Genomic DNA, 18,852 nt, shown 5'->3' with positions numbered 1-18,852 from the left:
GATGGGATGGCATATCGCTGCAGAATGCTGTGTTAGCCATGCTGGTTAAGTGTGCCTTGAATTCTAAATAAATCACAGACAGTGTCACCAGCAAAGCACCCCCACACCATCACACCTCCTCCTCCATGCTTCACGGTTGGAACCACACATGCAGAGAGAATCCATCCGCCTACTCTCTAGAACCAAAATTCTCACATTTTGACTCATCAGACCAAAGGACAGATTTCCAACGTCCATTGCTCGTGTTTCTTGGCCCAAGCAAGTCTCTTCTTTTTATTGGTGTGCTTTAATAGTGGTTTCTTTGCAGCAACTCAACCATGAAGGCCTGATTCATGCAGTCTCCTCTGAACAGTTGATGTTGAGTTGTGTCTTTTAATTGAACTCTGTGAAGCATTTATTTGGCCTGCAATTTCTGAGGCTGGTAACTCTAATGAACTTATCCTCTGCAGCAGAGGTAACTCTGGGTCTTCCTTTGTTGTGGCGGTCCTCATAAGAGCCAGTTTCATCATAGTGATTGATGGTTTTTGCGACTTGAGGAAACTTTCAGAATTCTTCTTGAAATTTTCAGGCTTGACTGACCTCCATGTCTTAAAGTAATGATGGACTGCCATTTCTCTTTGCTTATTTCAGATGTTCTTGCCATAATATGGACTTGGTATTTTACCAAATAGGGTTATCTTCTGTATATCTTGTCACAACATAACTGATTGTCTCACACGCATTAAGAAGGAAAGAAGTTCCACAAATTAACTTTTAACAAGGCCTGTTAATTGAAATGCATTCCAGGTGACTACCTCATGAAGCTGTTTGAGAGAATCCCAAGAGTGTGCAAAGCTGTCATCAAGGCAAAGGGTGGCTACTCTGAAAAATCTAAATTATAAAATATATTTTGATTTGTTTAACACTTATTTGGATATTACATGATTCCATGTGTTATTTCATAATTTTGATGTCTTCACTATTATAACAATTGTTTTTCTCTCCAAGATGGCGTAGCAGTGTGTTTGTCTTTGTCTTATTACGTGTAATTAGCTGGGGAGGGTTTTGTATATATTTTAATCTCACTTTCTATCTATGAACTAAATATACTTTCCTGCAACACGCATCACCCAATGTGATACGGATATTATATTTTTATTCCTTATAACTGGAACCTCCATCAGGAGCTAGCCAGCTAACTAGCTACTAGCTATTAGTCTTTGTTAACCATGGCTAGCGGTCTTCATCTTTAGCTCGGACACTAGCCAGCTTTAGCTCGGACAATACCTGCCAGTCTGCACAGCGCGATATCAACCCAGAGCATATCGGACTGCTTCTCTCTACCACATCACCTGATTCCTGCCGCTCTGGACCATTACACCGTATCATCGCAGCTAGCTAGCTGCAACCTTGTGGCTACTGTTAGCTAACGCCTCTGTCCCGAAGCAAGCACCAGTTAGCCTTGAGCTAGCCTCGAGCTAGTAGCAGCTAATACCAGCTAATTCTATGGCTTCAATACCTCTTTTGCCAACTGGCCTGGACCCTTTATTGTCGACACAGAGCCCCGCCGATCCATCACGACTGGTCTGCCGATGTAATCACCCGATGTGGTCTCAACAGGCTTTTCCATTGCGATGTCGCCGAAGACCCATCTGCTAGCCCTGGCCCGCTAGCTTTCTGAACGCCGTGTCTCCCACTCGCCTAGCGTAGTAGTGACTACCGAACGGCTCCCTGACTCACCTATTGCTGCTCATTGGACCCTATGATAACTCAGCTACACAGCTGATGCCCCCTGGACTGTTTCAATAACACGGTACCTCATTTTGTGTATCTGTCAGCCCCAGCCTCGAACTCAGGTCCTGTATGTACCTAACTGACCCTCGCTGCCCATTCATCTCCATTTACCTGTTGTTGTCTGAGTTCTCCCGATCAACACCTGTGAATGCTTTATGCCTCTCTCTAATGTCAATATGCGTTGTCTACTGCTTTCTCGGCTAGTTCTTATTGTTTTATTTGACTGTAGAGCCCTCAGTCCCACTCAACTTACCTTAGATAGCTCTTTTGTCCCACTCCCAGCACATGCGGAGACCTCACCTGGCTTAACTGGTGCCTCAAGAGATGCAACCTCTCTCACCGTCACTCAACGCCTAGGTTTACCTCCACTGTTCTCACATCCTACCATACCCAGGACCTGTAGCCCCCAGTACCACACCTATTTCCCAGGTGCTATCGTTTGTTGACTCCTGTAACCGTAAAAGCCTTGGTTTCATGCATGTTAACATCAGAAGCCTCCTCCCTAAGTTTGTTTTATTCACTGCTTTAGCACACTCCGCCAACCCTGATGTCCTAGCCGTGTCTGAATCATGGCTTAAAAAGGCCACCAAAAATTCAGAAATGTCCATCCCCAACTACAAATTTCCGCCAAGATAGAACTGCCAAAGGGGTCGGAGTTGTAATCTACTGCAGAGATAGCCTGCAGAGTTCTGTCAAGCTATCCAGGTCTATGCCCAAGCAGTTCAAGCTTCTACTTTTAAAAATCCACCTTTCCAGAAATAAATCTCTCACTGTTGCCGCTTGTTATAGACCCCCGTCAGCCCCCAGCTGTGCCCTGGACACCATATGTGAATTGATTGCCCCCCATTTATCTTCAGAGTTGGTACTGTTAGGTGACCTAAACGGGGATATGCTTAACACCCCGGCCGTCCTACAATCTAAGCTAGATGACCTCAATCTCACACAAATTATCAAGGAACCTACCAGGTACAACCCTAAATCCATAAACACGGCACCCTCATAGATATCATCCTGACCAACCTGCCCTCTAATTACACCTCTGCTGTCTTCAACCCGGATCTCAGCAATCACTGCCTCATTGCATGGGTCCGTTATGGGTCCGCGGTCAAACAACCACCCCTCATAACTGTCAAACGCTCCCAAAAACACTTCAGCGAGCAGGCCTTTCTAATCGACCTGGCCCGGGTATCCTGGAAGGATATTGACCTCATCCCGTCATTAGAGGATGCCTGGTTGCTCTTTAAAGTGCTTTCCTCACCATCTTAAATAAGCATGCCCCATTCAAAAAATGTAGAACTAAGAACAGATATAGCCCTTGGTTCAGACTTGACTGCCCTTGACCAGCACAAAAACATCCTGTGGCATACTGCATTAGCATCGAATTGCCCCCCGATATGCAACTTTTCAGGGAATTTAGGAACCAATATACACAGTCAGTAAGGAAAGCAAAGGCTGGCTTTTTCAAGCATAAATTTGCATCCTGTAGCACAAATTCCAAAAAGTTTTGGGACACTGTAAAGTCCATGGAGAATAAGAGCACCTCCTCCCAGCTGCCCACTGCACTGAGGCTAGGAAACACTGTCAACACCGATAAATCTACGATAATCAAACATCTCAATTAGCATGTTTCTACGGCTGGCCATGCTTTCCACCTGGCTACCCCTACCCCAGCCATCAGCTCTGCACCCCCTGCAGCAACTTGCCCAAGCCACCCCGCTTCTCCTTCACCCAAATCTAGATAGCTGATGTTCTGAAAGAGCTGCAAAATCTGGACCCCTACAAATCATCTGGGCTAGACAATCTGGACCCTCTCTTTCCAAAATTATCCACCGCAATTTTTGCAACCCCAATTACTAGCCTGTTCAACCTCTCTTTCATATCGTCTGAGATCCCTAATGATTGGAAAGCTGCCGCGGTCATCCCCCTCTCCAAAGGGGGTGACAATCTAGACCCAAACTGTTACAGACCTATATCTATCCTGCCCTGCCTTTCTAAAGTCTTCGAAAGCCAAGTTAACAAACAGATCACCGACCATTTCGAATCCCACCATACCTTCTCCACTATGCAATCTGGGTTCCGAGCTGGTCATGGGTGCACCTCAGCCACGCTCAAGGTCCTAAACGATATCATATCCGCCATCGATAAAAGATAGTACTGTGCAGCCGTCTTCATCGACCTGGCCAAGGCTTTTGACTCTGTCAATCATCGCATTCTTATCGGCAGACTCAACAGCCTTGGTTTCTCAAATGATTGCCTCGCCTGGTTCACCAACTTCTTCTCAGATAGAGTTCAGTGTCAAATCGGAGGGCCTGTTGCCCGGACCTCTGGCAGTCTCTATGGGGGTGCCACAGGGTTCAATTATTTTGCAGACTCTTTTCTCTGTATATATCAATGATGTCGCTCTTGCTGCTGGTGACTCTCTGATCCACCTCTACACAGACGACACCATTCTGTATACTTCTGGCCCTTCTTTGGACACTGTGTTAACAAACCTCCAGACGAGCATCAATGCCATACAACACTCCTTCCCTGGCCTCCATTTGCTCTTAAATGGTATTTAAACTAAATGCATGCTCTTCAACCGATCGCTGCCCACACCCTCCCGCCCGACTAGCATCGTAACTCTGGATGGTTCTGACTTAGAATATGTGGACAACTACAAATACCTACGTGTCTGGCTAGAATGTAAACTCTCCTTCCAGACTCACAATAGGCATCTCCAATCCAAAATTCAATCTAGAATCAGCTTCCTATTTCGCAACAAAGCCTCCTTCACTCATGCTGCTAAACATACCCTCGTAAAACTGACTATCCTACCGATCCTTGACTTTGGCGATGTCATTTACAAAATAGCCTCTAACACTCCTCAGCAAATTGGATGTAGTCTATCACAGTGCCGTCCGTTTTGTCACCAAAGCCCCATATATTACCTACTACTGCGACCTGTATGCTCTCGTTGGCTGGCCCTCGCTTCATATTCGTCGCCAAACCCACTGGCTCCAGGTCATCTATAAGTCTTTGCTAGGTAAAGCCCCGCCTTATCTCAGCTCACTGGTCACCATAGCAACACCTACCCGTAGCAAGCGCAACAGCAGGTATATTTCACTGGTCACCCCCAAAGCCAACTCCTCATTTGGCTGCCTTTCCTTCCAGTTCTCTGCTGCCAATGACTGGAATGAATTTTAATCCCTGAAGCTGTAGACTTATATCACCCTCACTAACTTTAAAGCATCAGCTGTCAGAGCAGCTTACCGATCAATGCACCTGTACACAGCCCATCTGTAAATAGCCCACCCAACTATCTTATCGCCATATTGTTATTTATTTTTGCTCTTTTTTTCACCCCAGTATCTCTACTTGCACATCATGATCTGCACATCTATCACTTCAGTGTTAATGCTAAATTGTAATAATTTCGCCAATTTGGCCTATTTATTGCCTTACCTCCCAATCTTACTACATTTACACACACTGTATAGAGATTTTTCTATTGAGATATTAACTGTATGTTTGTTTATCCCATGTGTAACTCTGTGTTGTTGTTTTTGTCGCACTGCTTTGCTTTATCTTGGCCAGGACGCAGTTCTAAATGAGAACTTGTTCTCCACTGGCCTACCTGGTTAAATAAAGGTGAAATAAAATAAAATAAAAAATAAAACAATTCAGAAAATAATTGTAAAAATAAAGAAAAACCCTTGAATGAGTAGGTGTGTCCAAACGTTGACTGGTGCTGTATATAAAATGGGTGTTTAATACCAGTCCTGTAAAGGATGGGTCACACTACCCAGCATCACATTTTGTTCATTAATTAATTAATTAATTTGTTCATTCGTTCATTTTTATCATTCATTCATTCATTTATTTATTCATATTCACACGTGTGTTTTTATGGTCTTACGTGTGTTTGTATGTTTCAGGTGCTGAGAGGACCGCTGTGACCGTGTTGTGATATTGACCTCTTTGTCCTCTTCAGATCTTTTTGCGGTCTGGGCTTGCTGTTAACACACCTCAACCCAGGAAGCCCTTACCCCAAAAAGCATCTGCAGTCGACCTTAGCATCACAAGCTATTCTCTACAATGTTATGGAACGCAAAGGCGCAGGTGTGTGTGTGTGTCCTAGTAAGCAAAGTTATGTTAAAAAGACATTGAAGTCGTTCATTTTCAGTTCTAAGTAATTTTGGAGAATAGCTATTTTACAGATGTTGAAAATACTTATTTTTTTGGTTGTTGTACCATACATAATTTCAATAACATCTACATGTCAATGAAGAAAGTGTTATGTCAAGTTCAAAAGTTTTACTAACAAATAAAATAGCAAAATAGAGAAAAATTTAGATTTGGGTATGGAGTTATAATTATAATTATTTTAATTAAATTTAAATAAAATGTTAAAACATACAGTCTACCTGCAGTGAAGCCTCTCAACATTTACATTAAATTCCTGTCATCTAGCAGTGGCACACCCTGGCCATATTAATCTTTGTTTTCTTTATTATTTTAGTTAGGTCAGGGTGTGACATGGGGGAAGTAGGTGTTTTTGTCTTGTCTAGGGGTTTGTATGTTTATGGGGTTTTGTCTAGTCTAGGTGTTTGTATGTCTATAGCTGCCTAGATTGGTTCTCAATTAGAGGCAGCTGTTGATCATTGTCTCTGATTGGGAACCATATTTAGACAGCCATATTCATTGGGTATTTCGTGGGTTATTGTCTATGTTAGTTGCCTGTGTCTGCACTATTTGTTTATAGCGTCACGTTCATTTGTAGTTTGTTTAAGTGTTCTTCATTTTCGTTTTCAATAAATAGAAGATGTATTGTTATCACGCTGCGCCTTGTTCCTCCTCTCTTCCACCATATAACGATCGTGACAAGCAGACTCCCATCCAGAGCAACCCACAGGAGCAACCAGGGTTCACCGCCCCGCCCAAGGGCACATCGACAGATCCCCCACCCAGTCGACTTGGGGACCTGAACCAGTGACCTCTCCGCCAATGGGCCAATGCTCCCAACCGCCAGGCCACCCACTGCCCCCAATCATCCAAGATCACCCCACAGTCCCCCCTGAAAAACCTCCCCCTCCAAGCCACCATCCCCTTCCAACCCAACCAAAGCAACTACCCACCTGATGTGCCAGGTCCACCCACTGGGGAGCCAAGCATAGTCAATCAGAAGGATTTCTTCACCCACAAAAGGACTTTATTACAAACAGAAATACTCCTCAGCATCCCCCTCCCCCTCCTCAGACGATCCCACAGGTGAAGAAGTCAGATGTGGAGGTCCTGGGCTGGATTGCTTACACGTGGTCTGCGTTGTGAGGCCGGTTGGATGTATTGCCAAATTCTCTAAAGAGAAATTAACATTCAATTCTCTGGCAACAGCTCTGTTGGACATTCCTCCAGTTAGTATGCTAATTGCACACTCCCTCAAAACTTAAGACATGTTAGGCATTGTGTTGTGTGACAAAACTGTACATGTTAGTGGCCTTTTATTGTCCTCAACACAAGGTGCACCTGTGTAATGATCATGCTGTTTAATCAGCTTCTTGATATGCCACACATGTCAGGTGGATGGATTACCTTGGCAAAGGAGAAATGCTCACTAACAGGGATGTAAACAAATCTGTGCACATAATTTGAGAGAAATACGCTTTTTTTTCGTATGGAAAATGTCTGGGATCTTTTATTTCAGCTCATGCAAAAGGGGGCCAACACTTTGCATATTGCGTTTATATTTTTGTTCAGTAGAAAAACAAAAGACATCAATGACAATAAAAATGTAAACAGCAAGGTCAACTGTGTGTGTTTTTGTGCATGTGTGGCACTATTTACATGTGTGTGTGTGTGTGTGCGTGCGTGCGTGCGTGTCTATGCCTGTGCATTTGAATGCGAGTGTGTGCATGTGTACACACGTTCAAGCACTTGAGTGGCATCAGCCTCAAGCAAACAGGCATTGGATGTAGCAAAAGTTCCTTTTTAGTGTCTAAACTTTATTTTACTTTTTTTAAACTTAATTTTTTACTTTATGTTTGACCATCATTCTATCTGCCGGCCAGCAACTTCACTCCCACTTTTCTCCAGTTTCACATCCCAACCTTCGGTTTCCTTCAGCCCATCCCACCTATCTCTGCTGGCCACCCTCTTCTGATTTTAACAGCCATATACAGTATCTTTCAACTATGCTGTGTTTAACTTACAATTTTAATCTTTCTAGTCAAATAGAATCCACAGATTGTGAGTTGAAGATAAATAGTTTTACTAAGAGTGTTGGTATGTTAGCGATTGACTGACCAGGTCCCTCCAAATCTCCTAACAATACTATTCCTACGCTCAAGTTTAGAATAATGTTATGCTTTTTCAGCCATTCCTCAACCTGAGACCAGAAACAGGCTACCTGAGGATAATACAGTGGCGTGCTGTGGGCCTGGGGCCTGGGCCTTCAGTGAGGTACTACACAGTCCCGCCCGAATTAATCCACCTCTTATTACCATCATTATGATGGCATGGCTCTAGACACTATACATTTAGACAGAAACGCAGTATAACCAGGCGTTGTGTCACCTTGAAATTGACAAATTGACATTTTTGGGTAAACAGTGTTTACCCAAAAACATGACACAATCAATGAGTCTTTTCAATATTTCCCTTCACCTTTTCATTGTGCAGCTCCGTTGCCCTGCGCGCTTGTTCTTTGAGCTGTAGATCCACTCCGGTGTCCCCAAAAGTTTTCAAAGGCACCATTGCTTGTAAGTGCCCAGCCGTACTTTGGTGTCTCGTTGCTGCCTTGGTTAGACAACTCAAGTTTGCAAAGCCAGTGTGGCTCCAAACACCAAATCGATCACTTGCAAATAATAGGCATTCCCAGCAGTACAGTTTGCAGTGCTTCTCGGAGCCTGTGAGCCATTGACAGCGCTCGTAGTTGAAACTTTGAAAGTGGCGAGCGAACGAACCCCTTTCCCGCCTGTGACAGGCTTTGTGGCGTCGGGCGACCTCTCCTTACAATGTCTAACTTTTCTTGAAAAGTTCGTCTTGAGAATGGCGTTATAATTATATCCTCGACCAAATCGATATCTTCTCCTCCTTCCGCCATTGTGGGTTGAAAAAACAGCTTAGTAGTACGCAAATTAATTTGTTTATCAAATTCAGTTTCCTAGATCTGCATAGACCTGCCCATAGGACCTGCCTCTCAATATTGGTAATCCAATCAAAAGACGTGCACGCACTACGCCTGCTAGCTGGCCCCTGTGTAACACTGGAGCCAGCCAGCAGGCGTACAATAGCCAACTCTAAAGCTGATTGGTTGACACTAACTTTTCACTTCCATTCACTATAAGCTACAAGCGCCCGCACTGTTGATTCTGAAGGCCTGAGGGCAGATTTTAGACCCCTGGCAACACATGATGGCTGAATATGATTGGATAAAAGATCTAACATAAAGACCAGCCCTCCAAATCTCAACCTGGGGCTGGAAGCAGTGCAACCAAGAGGAAAGCTATGAAATGAAGAGTATAACTCTTACTCTGGGGAATAATTTAATACATATTTGTGGGAAAATATATATTTTTTAAATCATATTCTGATGATGTTTAGGCCAGCAGAGAAGGCCTTGCAGGCCCTGACGGCCCACCACTGGGATAATACCAGATTAAATGGCCTATTGATTCTGTACCCTCGCAACAAAATCAAATGAAAATGGTATACTTTCCTATTTATGCTATTTTTGTTCCTCCGCAAGTTTTTGTGCATGTGGGGACAGACCAGTACCCTACCTCCTCCCACTGCTAACTGTCTCCTCCTTTTTGGTGTAGTGGTGTAGTGGTGGTGTAGTAATCCTGGATTGAGCAGACCTTCCAATAAATTTACGACAGCTCCATGAAAAACATAATTCTAGCATTCCAATTTACAATATAATTTTAAAACAAAATAACCTTCTCAAACATTGTTTCCATAAATCAACCAGTACATTTGAGTTCAACCATAATATTTGTTGTAGTATTTGTTCTATCTTTTCTGAGGGATGAAATTGAAATTGTAACCAGATATGCATTGCTTGTTTGACAATGAGAGATACTTTGAACAAGGTTTCATTTTCAGAAATGGCAATTTGCACAAAGACAAGAAGGCCATTTTTAAACAAGGGATGAGATTTTCTTAGTAATCTACTTGAAAACCATTTTGAGTTCAAGTAAAACTTTTGTATAAGTGAAGCTTTTATGGGGAGGTTTAGTGCTTTTATATTTAACTTTTTACTGCCGTGGGCTAAATCAGGGTGTGCGTGCGTGCGTGTGTGTGTGTGTGTGTGTGTGTGTGTGTGTGTGTGTGTGTGTGTGTGTGTGTGTGTGTGTGTGTGTGAGTAGTGCGGGATGCTACAGGTAAGCATGTGAGAATGATGTCAGAGGGTTGTTTTGGTTGTCCAGTACAGTGGTTCTCAAACCTCTCCATGGGGACCCCAGATGTTTCACAATTTTGTTGTAGCCCTGAATTAGCTTACCTGATTCACCTATTCAAGGGTTTGATGATTAGTTGACAAGTTGAATCGTGTGTGCTAGCTGTGTAATAGTTCAAATACATGGCAGACCTGGGAAAACAGATGAGTTTGTGCCATTAATGGATCAATAAAGAAAGAGCCAGTGTAACGACTATATAGCCTTTGCCCTTTTCTAGCACACTAGAGCCCCAGGTTCAAACCCTGTTGGTCACACCTGGGGGAGTAAAGCAAACCACCAGCCACTGTGGCTCCAGACGACCGGTTGCCCCTCCTGGACCTGATCTGACCAATATCTGTCTAATACCTGTGCTGAGGCCTTCAACAACTCTGGTTTAGTCCAGTAGATGGCAGCAAAACATCTGTTTTAGAACATGAACTAATTCTACATGGAAGAATCTTCCAGAAGGACAACCATCTCTGCAGCACTCCATCAATCAAGCCTTTATGGTAAAGTGGCCAGATAGAAGCCACTCCTCAGCAAAAGGCACATGACAGCCCGCTTGGAGTTTGCCAAAAGGCACCTAACGACTATCAGACCATGAGAAACAAGATTCTCTAATCTGATGAAACCATGAACTCTTTGGTCTGAATGCTAAGCGTCACGTCTGGAGGAAACCTGGCATCATCCCTATGGTGAAATATGGTAGTGGCAGCATCATGCTGTGAGGATGTTTTTCAGTGGCAGGGACTGAGAGACTGGTCAGCATCAAGGGAAAGTGGAACGAAGCTAAGTACAGAGAGATCTTTGATGAAAACCTGCTCCGGACCTCAGACTGGGGCAAAGGTTCACCTTCCAACGGGACAACCATCCTAAGCACACAGCCAAGACAACGGAGGAGTGGCTTTGGGACAAGACTTTGAATGTCCTTTAGTGGCTTGACCAGAGCCTGGACTTGAACCCGATCAAACATCTCTAGAGAGAAATGAAAATACAGTTGAGGTCGGAAGTTTACATAGACCTTAGCCAAATACATTTAAACTAATTTTTTCTCAAATCCTGACATTTAATCGTAGTAAAAATTCCCTGTCTTAGGTCAGATAGGATCCCCACTTTATTTTAAGAATGTAAAATGTCACAATAATAGTAGAGAGAACGATTTATTTCATCACATCCCCAGTGGGTCAGAAATGTACATGCACTCAATTAGTATTTGGTAGCATTGCCTATAAATTGTTTACCTTGGGTCAAACGTTGCGGGTAGCCTTCCACAAGCTTCCCACAATAAGTTGGGTGAATTTTGGCCCATTCCTCCTGACAGAGCTGGTGTAACTGAGTCAGGTTTGTAGGCCTCCTTGCTTGCACGCGCTTTTTCAGTTCTGCCCACAAATTCTCTATAGGATGAGGTCAGGGCTTTGTGATGGCTACTCCAATACCTTGACTTTGCTGTCCTAAAAACCATTTTGCCACAACTTTGGAAGTATGCTTGAAGTCGTTGTCCATTTGGAAAACCCATTTGCGACCAAGCTTTAACTTCCTGACTGATGTCTTGAGATGTTGCTTCAATATATCCACATCATTTTCCATCCTCATGAAGCCATATATTTTGTGAAGTGCACCAGTCCCTCCTGCAGCAAAGCACCCACAACATGATGCTGCCACCCCCATGCTTCAAGGTTGGGATGGTGTTCTTCGGCTTACAAGCCCCCCCTTTATCCTCCAAACATAACGATAGTCATTATGACCAAACAGTTTTATTTTTGTTTCATCAAAGCAGAGGACATTTCTCCAAAAAGTACAATCTTTGTCCCCATGTGCAGTTGCAAACTGTAGTCAGTCTTTTTTATGGCTGTTTTGGAGCAGTGGCTCCTTCCTTGCTGAGCGGCCTTTCAGGTTATGTCGTTATAGGACTCGTTTCACTGTGGATATAGATACTTTTGTACTTGTTTCCTCCAGCATCTTCACAAGGTCCTTTGCTGTTTTTCTGGGATTGATTTGCACTTTTCGCACCAAAGTACGTTCATCTCTAGGAGACAGAACGCGTCTCCTTCCTGAGCGGAATGACGGCTGTGTGGTCCCATGGTGTTTATACTTGTGTACTATTGGTTGTACAGATGAACGTGGTACCTTCATGCGTTTGGAAATTGTTCCCAAGGATGAACTAGACTTGTGGAGGTCAAAAAAAAAAAAATCTGAGGTCTTGGCTGCTTTCTTTTGATTTTGCCATGATGTCAAGCAAAGAGTCACTGAGTTTGAAGGTAGGCCTTGAAATACATCCACAGGTACACCTCCGATTTACTCAAATTATGTTAATTAGCCTATCAGAAGCTTCTGAAGCCATGACATAATTTCTGGAATTTTCCAAGCTGTTTAAAGGCACAGTCAACTTAGTGTATGTAAACGTCTGACCCACTGGAATTGTAATACAGTGAATTATAAATGAAATAATCTGCCTGTAAACAATTGTTGGAAAAAATACTTTTACCATGCACAAAGTAGATGGCCTAACCGACTTGCCAAAACTATAGTTTGTTAACAAGAAATTTGTGGAGTGATTGAAAAACGAGTTTTAATGACTCCAATCTAAGTGCATGTAAACTTCCGACTTCAACTGTAGCTGTGCAGCGACGCTCCCCATCCAACCTGACAGAACTTGAGAGGATCTGCAGAGAAGAATGGGAGAAACTCCCCAAACACAGGTGTGCCAAGCTTGCAGCGTCATACCCAAGACTCAAGGTTGTAATCGCTGCCAAAGGTGATTCAACAAAGTTGAAAGATTAGTGGAATCTATGTGGGTAGCTGGACGGGTAGGATGACTGACAGTGAAGGTGAACAGGTGGTCAAGTGTCAGGTGACAGAAGAATGGATGAGACTGAGGCAGGAATTCCTTTAACCATAAAGTGGTATATTTACTGAGTAGTCTGTGCTGCTGTCACGCCCTGGCCTTAGTATTCTTTGTTTTCTTTTTTATGTTAGTTAGGTCAGGGTGTGACATGGGGAATGTTTGTGTTTTGTCGGTTTGGGTGATTATATGGTAAAGGGGGTGTTGGGTGTAGTGTATGGGTTTGTGTTGAGTGCATGTGTCTAGCTGTGTCTATGTTGGTTTAGTTGTCTAGGAGAGTCTATGGTTGCCTGAATGAGTTCCCAATTAGAGACAGCTGATTTCTGTTGTCTCTGATTGGGAGCCATATTTAGGGTAGCCATAGGCTTTCATTTGATGTGGGTAATTGTCTATGTTATACGTTTGTAGCCTGTATGTGCACTACGTTATTAGCTTCACGGTCGTTTGTTTGTTTTGTTAGTTTTGTAAGTGTTTTGTTTTCGTTTTGCCGTCATCAATAAAAGAGATGGCTTATTTTCCTACTGCTGCGTTTTGGTCCGTCAATCCTCCACACGACCGTGACAGCTGCATAACAAAGGAAACAAAATAACACGTATCCAATCAAATTCATAATCACAAAGATCAAATCATAACAATCATTCATTATTAACATAATTAGGGAATTCATGAATCCAGTTAATTGAGAAGTCAATAGTAATCACCTGTGAGTCATTTAGGCTCTTAACTATTTCACATAAATCATGAAATAAATACAAACAGTGAATGGTCATTCAATCTATAATCTCCTTTAGTTTGATATCAAAGTCGATCAGTTAGCAAACAATGACATTTCTCATTTCATCCTTTCAATTGGTCTTCATGTGTACATGGAATTAATTTAATTACATATTAAACATATCGATTGCATAATTGGCCTATGAGGATCCGTATGATCATTTACAATTCACATTACACAATATGTTTGAAGCGTGCACTCCTAGTCGCGCTCCGCGATAACAACTATAAACAATAACTGATAGCCCACTCTCCCACTCGCAACAGATAGTTCAGATGAAAGGTAACAGAGTCGGTGGACTTACGTGGATTCATGGACGCACAGAACTTCTGGAGCAGACGGAGTTAACCTGTTGGGGATGGGGGCGCTGTTTAGACTATTTATGCTAATGTGGCTAATTTTTTAAACGGCTTCCCACAAAATCCTTGATCGTACAATATGCATATTATTATTATTATTGGATAGAAAACAGTCTATAGTTTCTATAGGAGTTGAAATTTTGTCTCTAAGTGGAACAGAGCCCATTCTACAGCAATTTCCCTGACATGGAGTCAGATTTGAGAAACGTTGGCCACTTTTCTGAAGTCATTTAAACGGGCACTGTCGTTGCTATGACTATACGGACACTTCTTACGTCTTCCCCTGGATGCCTTTACGTGATGACGATTCCAACGGGCTCGATTGCTCGTTCACAGGCCCTACAAATGAAAAAAACCTTTAGCTAGCAAGTCTTTTCTTGCTGCGTAACGCGCGTGGAAGACACCGACCCTCTCCTGTTCCAAGCGTTAGTTTAGCCTGTTATATTTCTCCGGTCATCTTTTCACTCGTTATAGGAGTTACAAACATCACAAAGTAGTTAATTTAAAGCGTTTTATAGCAATTTATATCCGTTTAGTGCGATTTTGGGACATTTATTTTTGCAACGATGTGAAAAGTTGGACGCGCTTTTCAGTTCATCCCGAACGTAGTTGACATTTCCACATGGCAAGAGGACAGCTTTCCACCAAAAGACGATTTCTCCCAAGAAAGGATCCTTTGCCCAAGATACTGATGGAAGAACAGCTCAAGGTAGGACATTTTTATTATGATAAATCGTGTTTCTGTCGAAACATTTTAGTGGCTTAGGACGCCATGTTTTTTGACGTAGCTTCGCTTGGCGCAAACTGTATTGAAAAGTAAGGATAAATTAAAAAATGTAATAACGCAATTGTATTAAGAATTAAATTGTCTATCAATCCCTGTCCACCCTATATTTTTTAGTCACGTTTATGAGTATTTATGTATAAGAGTAGATCACTGTCTAAGTGGCGCAAGGACGTTTTCTTTACCAGCTTGTCTACATTTCACATTGTCTAACCATGATTTTGGTGGCTAAATATAAACATTTTCGATCAAACTGTATATGCATGTTGTAATGTGATGTTACAGGAGTGTCATCGGAAGAATTCTGAGAAGGTTAGTGAAAAAATTAATATCTTTTGGCGATGTTGACTTTTATCGCTCACTTTGGCTAGAATCAATGCTGGGCTGCTAATTGCTATGTGCTAAGCTAATATAACGATTTATTGTGTTTTCGCTGTAAGACACTTAGAAAATCTGAAATATTGTCTGTATTCACAGGATCTGTGTCTTTCGATTCGTGTATGCTGTGTATTTTTACGAAATGTTTGATGATTAGTAGTTAGGTAAACACGTTGCTCATTGTAATTATTCTAGTCCATTTGTGATGGTGGGTGCAATTGTAAACTATGCCATATACCTGAAATATGCACTTTTTTCTAACAAAACCTATCCCATACCATAAATATGTTATCAGACTGTCATCTAATGAGTTTTTTTGTTGGTTAGGGGCTATAAATATCTTAGTTTAGCCGAATTGGTGATGGCTACTGGTGTTGGTGGACAAATAAAAGATGGTGGATTATGCTAATGTGTTTTTAGGTAATAGATGTACATCTTTACATATTGTGTCTTCCCTGTAAAACATTTTAAAAATCGGAAATGTTGACTGGATTCATAAGATCTGTGTCTTTCATTAGCTGTATTGGACTTTAATGTGTGAAAGTTAAATATTTTAAAAAAATATTTTTTTTGAATTTCGCGGCACTGGTTTTTCAGTGGGGGGGGGGGGGTGTGCCGCTAGCGCCACGCTGATCCTAGACAGGTTAAGGAAGAGAAAGCAGCGAGATCAGGCGATGCCGTTTTCCTCCTTTTATGTGGATGAGATCTGTCGGTCATTGCCACCTGACCTAATTAAAGCGCTCTGGCCCAGCTGAGTAAGTGGCCATGAATTAAAGGATTATTCCACCAACTCCATGGGCCTTTTCTACAGCCACCCTGGAAATTTGTTAACCTGTCTAGGATCAGCGTGGCGCTAGCGGCACACCCCCCCCCCCCCCACTGAAAAACCAGTGCCGCGAAATTCAAAAAAAATATTTTTTTAAAATATTTAACTTTCACACATTAAAGTCCAATACAGCTAATGAAAGACACTGATCTTGTGAATCCAGTCAACATTTCCGATTTTTAAAATGTTTTACAGGGAAGACACAATATGTAAAGATGTACATCTATTACCTAAAAACACATTAGCATAATCCACCATCTTTTATTTGTCCACCAACACCAGTAGCCATCACCAATTCGGCTAAACTAAGATATTTATAGCCCCTAACCAACAAAAAAACTCATTAGATGACAGTCTGATAACATATTTATGGTATGGGATAGGTTTTGTTAGAAAAAAGTGCATATTTCAGGTAGATGGCATAGTTTACAATTGCACCCACCATCACAAATGGACTAGAATAATTACAATGAGCAACGTGTTTACCTAACTACTAATCATCAAACATTTCGTAAAAATACACAGCATACACGAATCGAAAGACACAGATCCTGTGAATACAGACAATATTTCAGATTTTCTAAGTGTCTTACAGCGAAAACACAATAAATCGTTATATTAGCTTAGCACATAGCAATTAGCAGCCCAGCATTGATTCTAGCCAAAGTGAGCGATAAAAGTCAACATCGCCAAAAGATATTAATTTTTTCACTAACCTTCTCAGAATTCTTCCGATGACACTCCTGTAACATCACATTACAACATGCATATACAGTTTGATCGAAAATGTTTATATTTAGCCACCAAAATCATGGTTAGACAATGTGAAATGTAGCTCAGCTGGTCAGAAAATGTCCTTGCGCCACTTAGACAGTGATCTACTCTTATACATAAATACTCATAAACGTGACTAAAAAATATAGGGTGGACAGGGATTGATAGACAATTTAATTCTTAATACAATTGCGTTATTACATTTTTTAATTTATCCTTACTTTTCAATACAGTTTGCGCCAAGCGAAGCTACGTCAAAAAACATGGCGTCCTAAGCCACTAAAATGTTTCGACAGAAACACGATTTATCATAATAAAAATGTCCTACCTTGAGCTGTTCTTCCATCAGTATCTTGGGCAAAGGATCCTTTCTTGGGAGAAATCGTCTTTTGGTGGAAAGCTGTCCTCTTGCCATGTGGAAATGTCAACTGCGTTCGGGATGAACTGAAAAGCGTGCCCAACTTTTCACATCGTTGCAAAAATAAATGTCCCAAAATCGCACTAAACGGATATAAATTGCTATAAAACGCTTTAAATTAACTACTTTATGATGTTTGTAACTCCTATAACGAGTGAAAAGATGACCGGAGAAATATAACAGGCTAAACTAACGCTTGGAACAGGAGAGGGTCGGTGTCTTCCACGCGCGTTACGCAGCAAGAAAAGACTTGCTAGCTAAAGGTTTTTTTCATTTGTAGGGCCTGTGAACGCGCAATCGAGCCCGTTGGAATCGTCATCACGTAAAGGCATCCAGGGGAAGACGTAAGAAGTGTCCGTATAGTCATAGCAACGACAGTGCCCTTTTAACTGACTTCAGAAAAGTGGCCAACATTTCTCAAATCTGACTCCATGTCAGGGAAATTGCTGTAGAATGGGCTCTGTTCCACTTAGAGACAAAATTTCAACTCCTATAGAAACTATAGACTGTTTTCTATCCAATAATAATAATAATATGCATATTGTACGATCAAGGATTTTGTGGGAAGCCGTTTAAAAAATTAGCCAAATTAGCATAAATAGTCTAAACAGCGCCCCCATCCCCAACAGGTTAAATTCCACACTCCTCAGAAAGGCTCATTGCTCCCCGTCCTCCGTCATCTCAGGGAGAGGAATTAGTCGAGCAACTGGCCTAATATATGTTCGGTTCTTTACCTGGATCTCTACTGATCTAACGCGACCATCGATCCCAGGCATGGTCTTAGTGATACGTCCCACCGGCCAGGAGGCTCGAGGCAGCTGAGGGTCCACCACCATTACTACTTGGCCAGTTTCCAGGCTGGCCATTTCCCTCCGCCATTTCCCTCTGTGCTGTAGGCTTGGTAGGTAATCCCGAATGAATCGGGCCCAGAAATGGTCAGCCAAGATCTGGCTGTGTCGCCACCGGCGTCTGCCAACGAGGTTGGTATCAGCATACATGGCTTGAGGAAGTGACGCATCCCGGCGTCCCATCAAGAGCATATTCGGTGTAACCGGATCGGGGTCAGCGATATCTGCAGAGAGATATCCCAAGGGTTTGGAGTTCAATATCCCTTCCACCTCTATCAGGACGGTCCGCAAGACAGTTTCAGTGACAGTTTGGTCCCCCAGGACGACACGTAAGGCCGTCTTTACAGATTTGATCTCTCGCTCCCATGTTCCTCCAAAATGAGGAGCTCCTGGAGGGTTAAATTTGAATAAGATTTGTTGGTCCATCAGCTGATCCTGAAGGCTGGGTTCCATGGCTTGGAAGGCTTCCTCCAACCTGGCTTCTCCTGCCTTGAAGTTTGTGCCTCTGTCAGCCAGGATCTCGTAGGGTTTCCCCCGTCGGGAGATAAACCGCCGTAGGGCCATGAGGAAGGCTTCAGTATCCAAACTCTCCAGTAGGTCCAGGTGGACACACCTAGTCGTCAAACACTTGAATAGAATGCCCCAGCGCTTTTCCACT

The 18,852-nt window shown here is 42.5% G+C and overlaps 1 long non-coding RNA gene across 1 annotated transcript; it reads left to right on the top strand.

Moving 5' to 3' along the window:
• The first annotated feature begins 897 nt into the window (after positions 1–897).
• On the top strand, positions 898–7,554 carry LOC129862264 (uncharacterized). Its single transcript, XR_008760742.1, has 2 exons — positions 898–5,874; positions 6,644–7,554. It is a non-coding gene; the product is annotated as an uncharacterized LOC129862264 (long non-coding RNA).
• The last annotated feature ends 11,298 nt before the right edge of the window (positions 7,555–18,852 follow it).

This window comes from Salvelinus fontinalis, chromosome 9 (genome assembly GCF_029448725.1).
Source record: "Salvelinus fontinalis isolate EN_2023a chromosome 9, ASM2944872v1, whole genome shotgun sequence".
Classification (NCBI taxonomy): domain Eukaryota; kingdom Metazoa; phylum Chordata; class Actinopteri; order Salmoniformes; family Salmonidae; genus Salvelinus; species Salvelinus fontinalis.
Note: the sequence above shows the minus strand (reverse complement) of the source record. Positions and strands in the feature narration are given on the sequence as shown.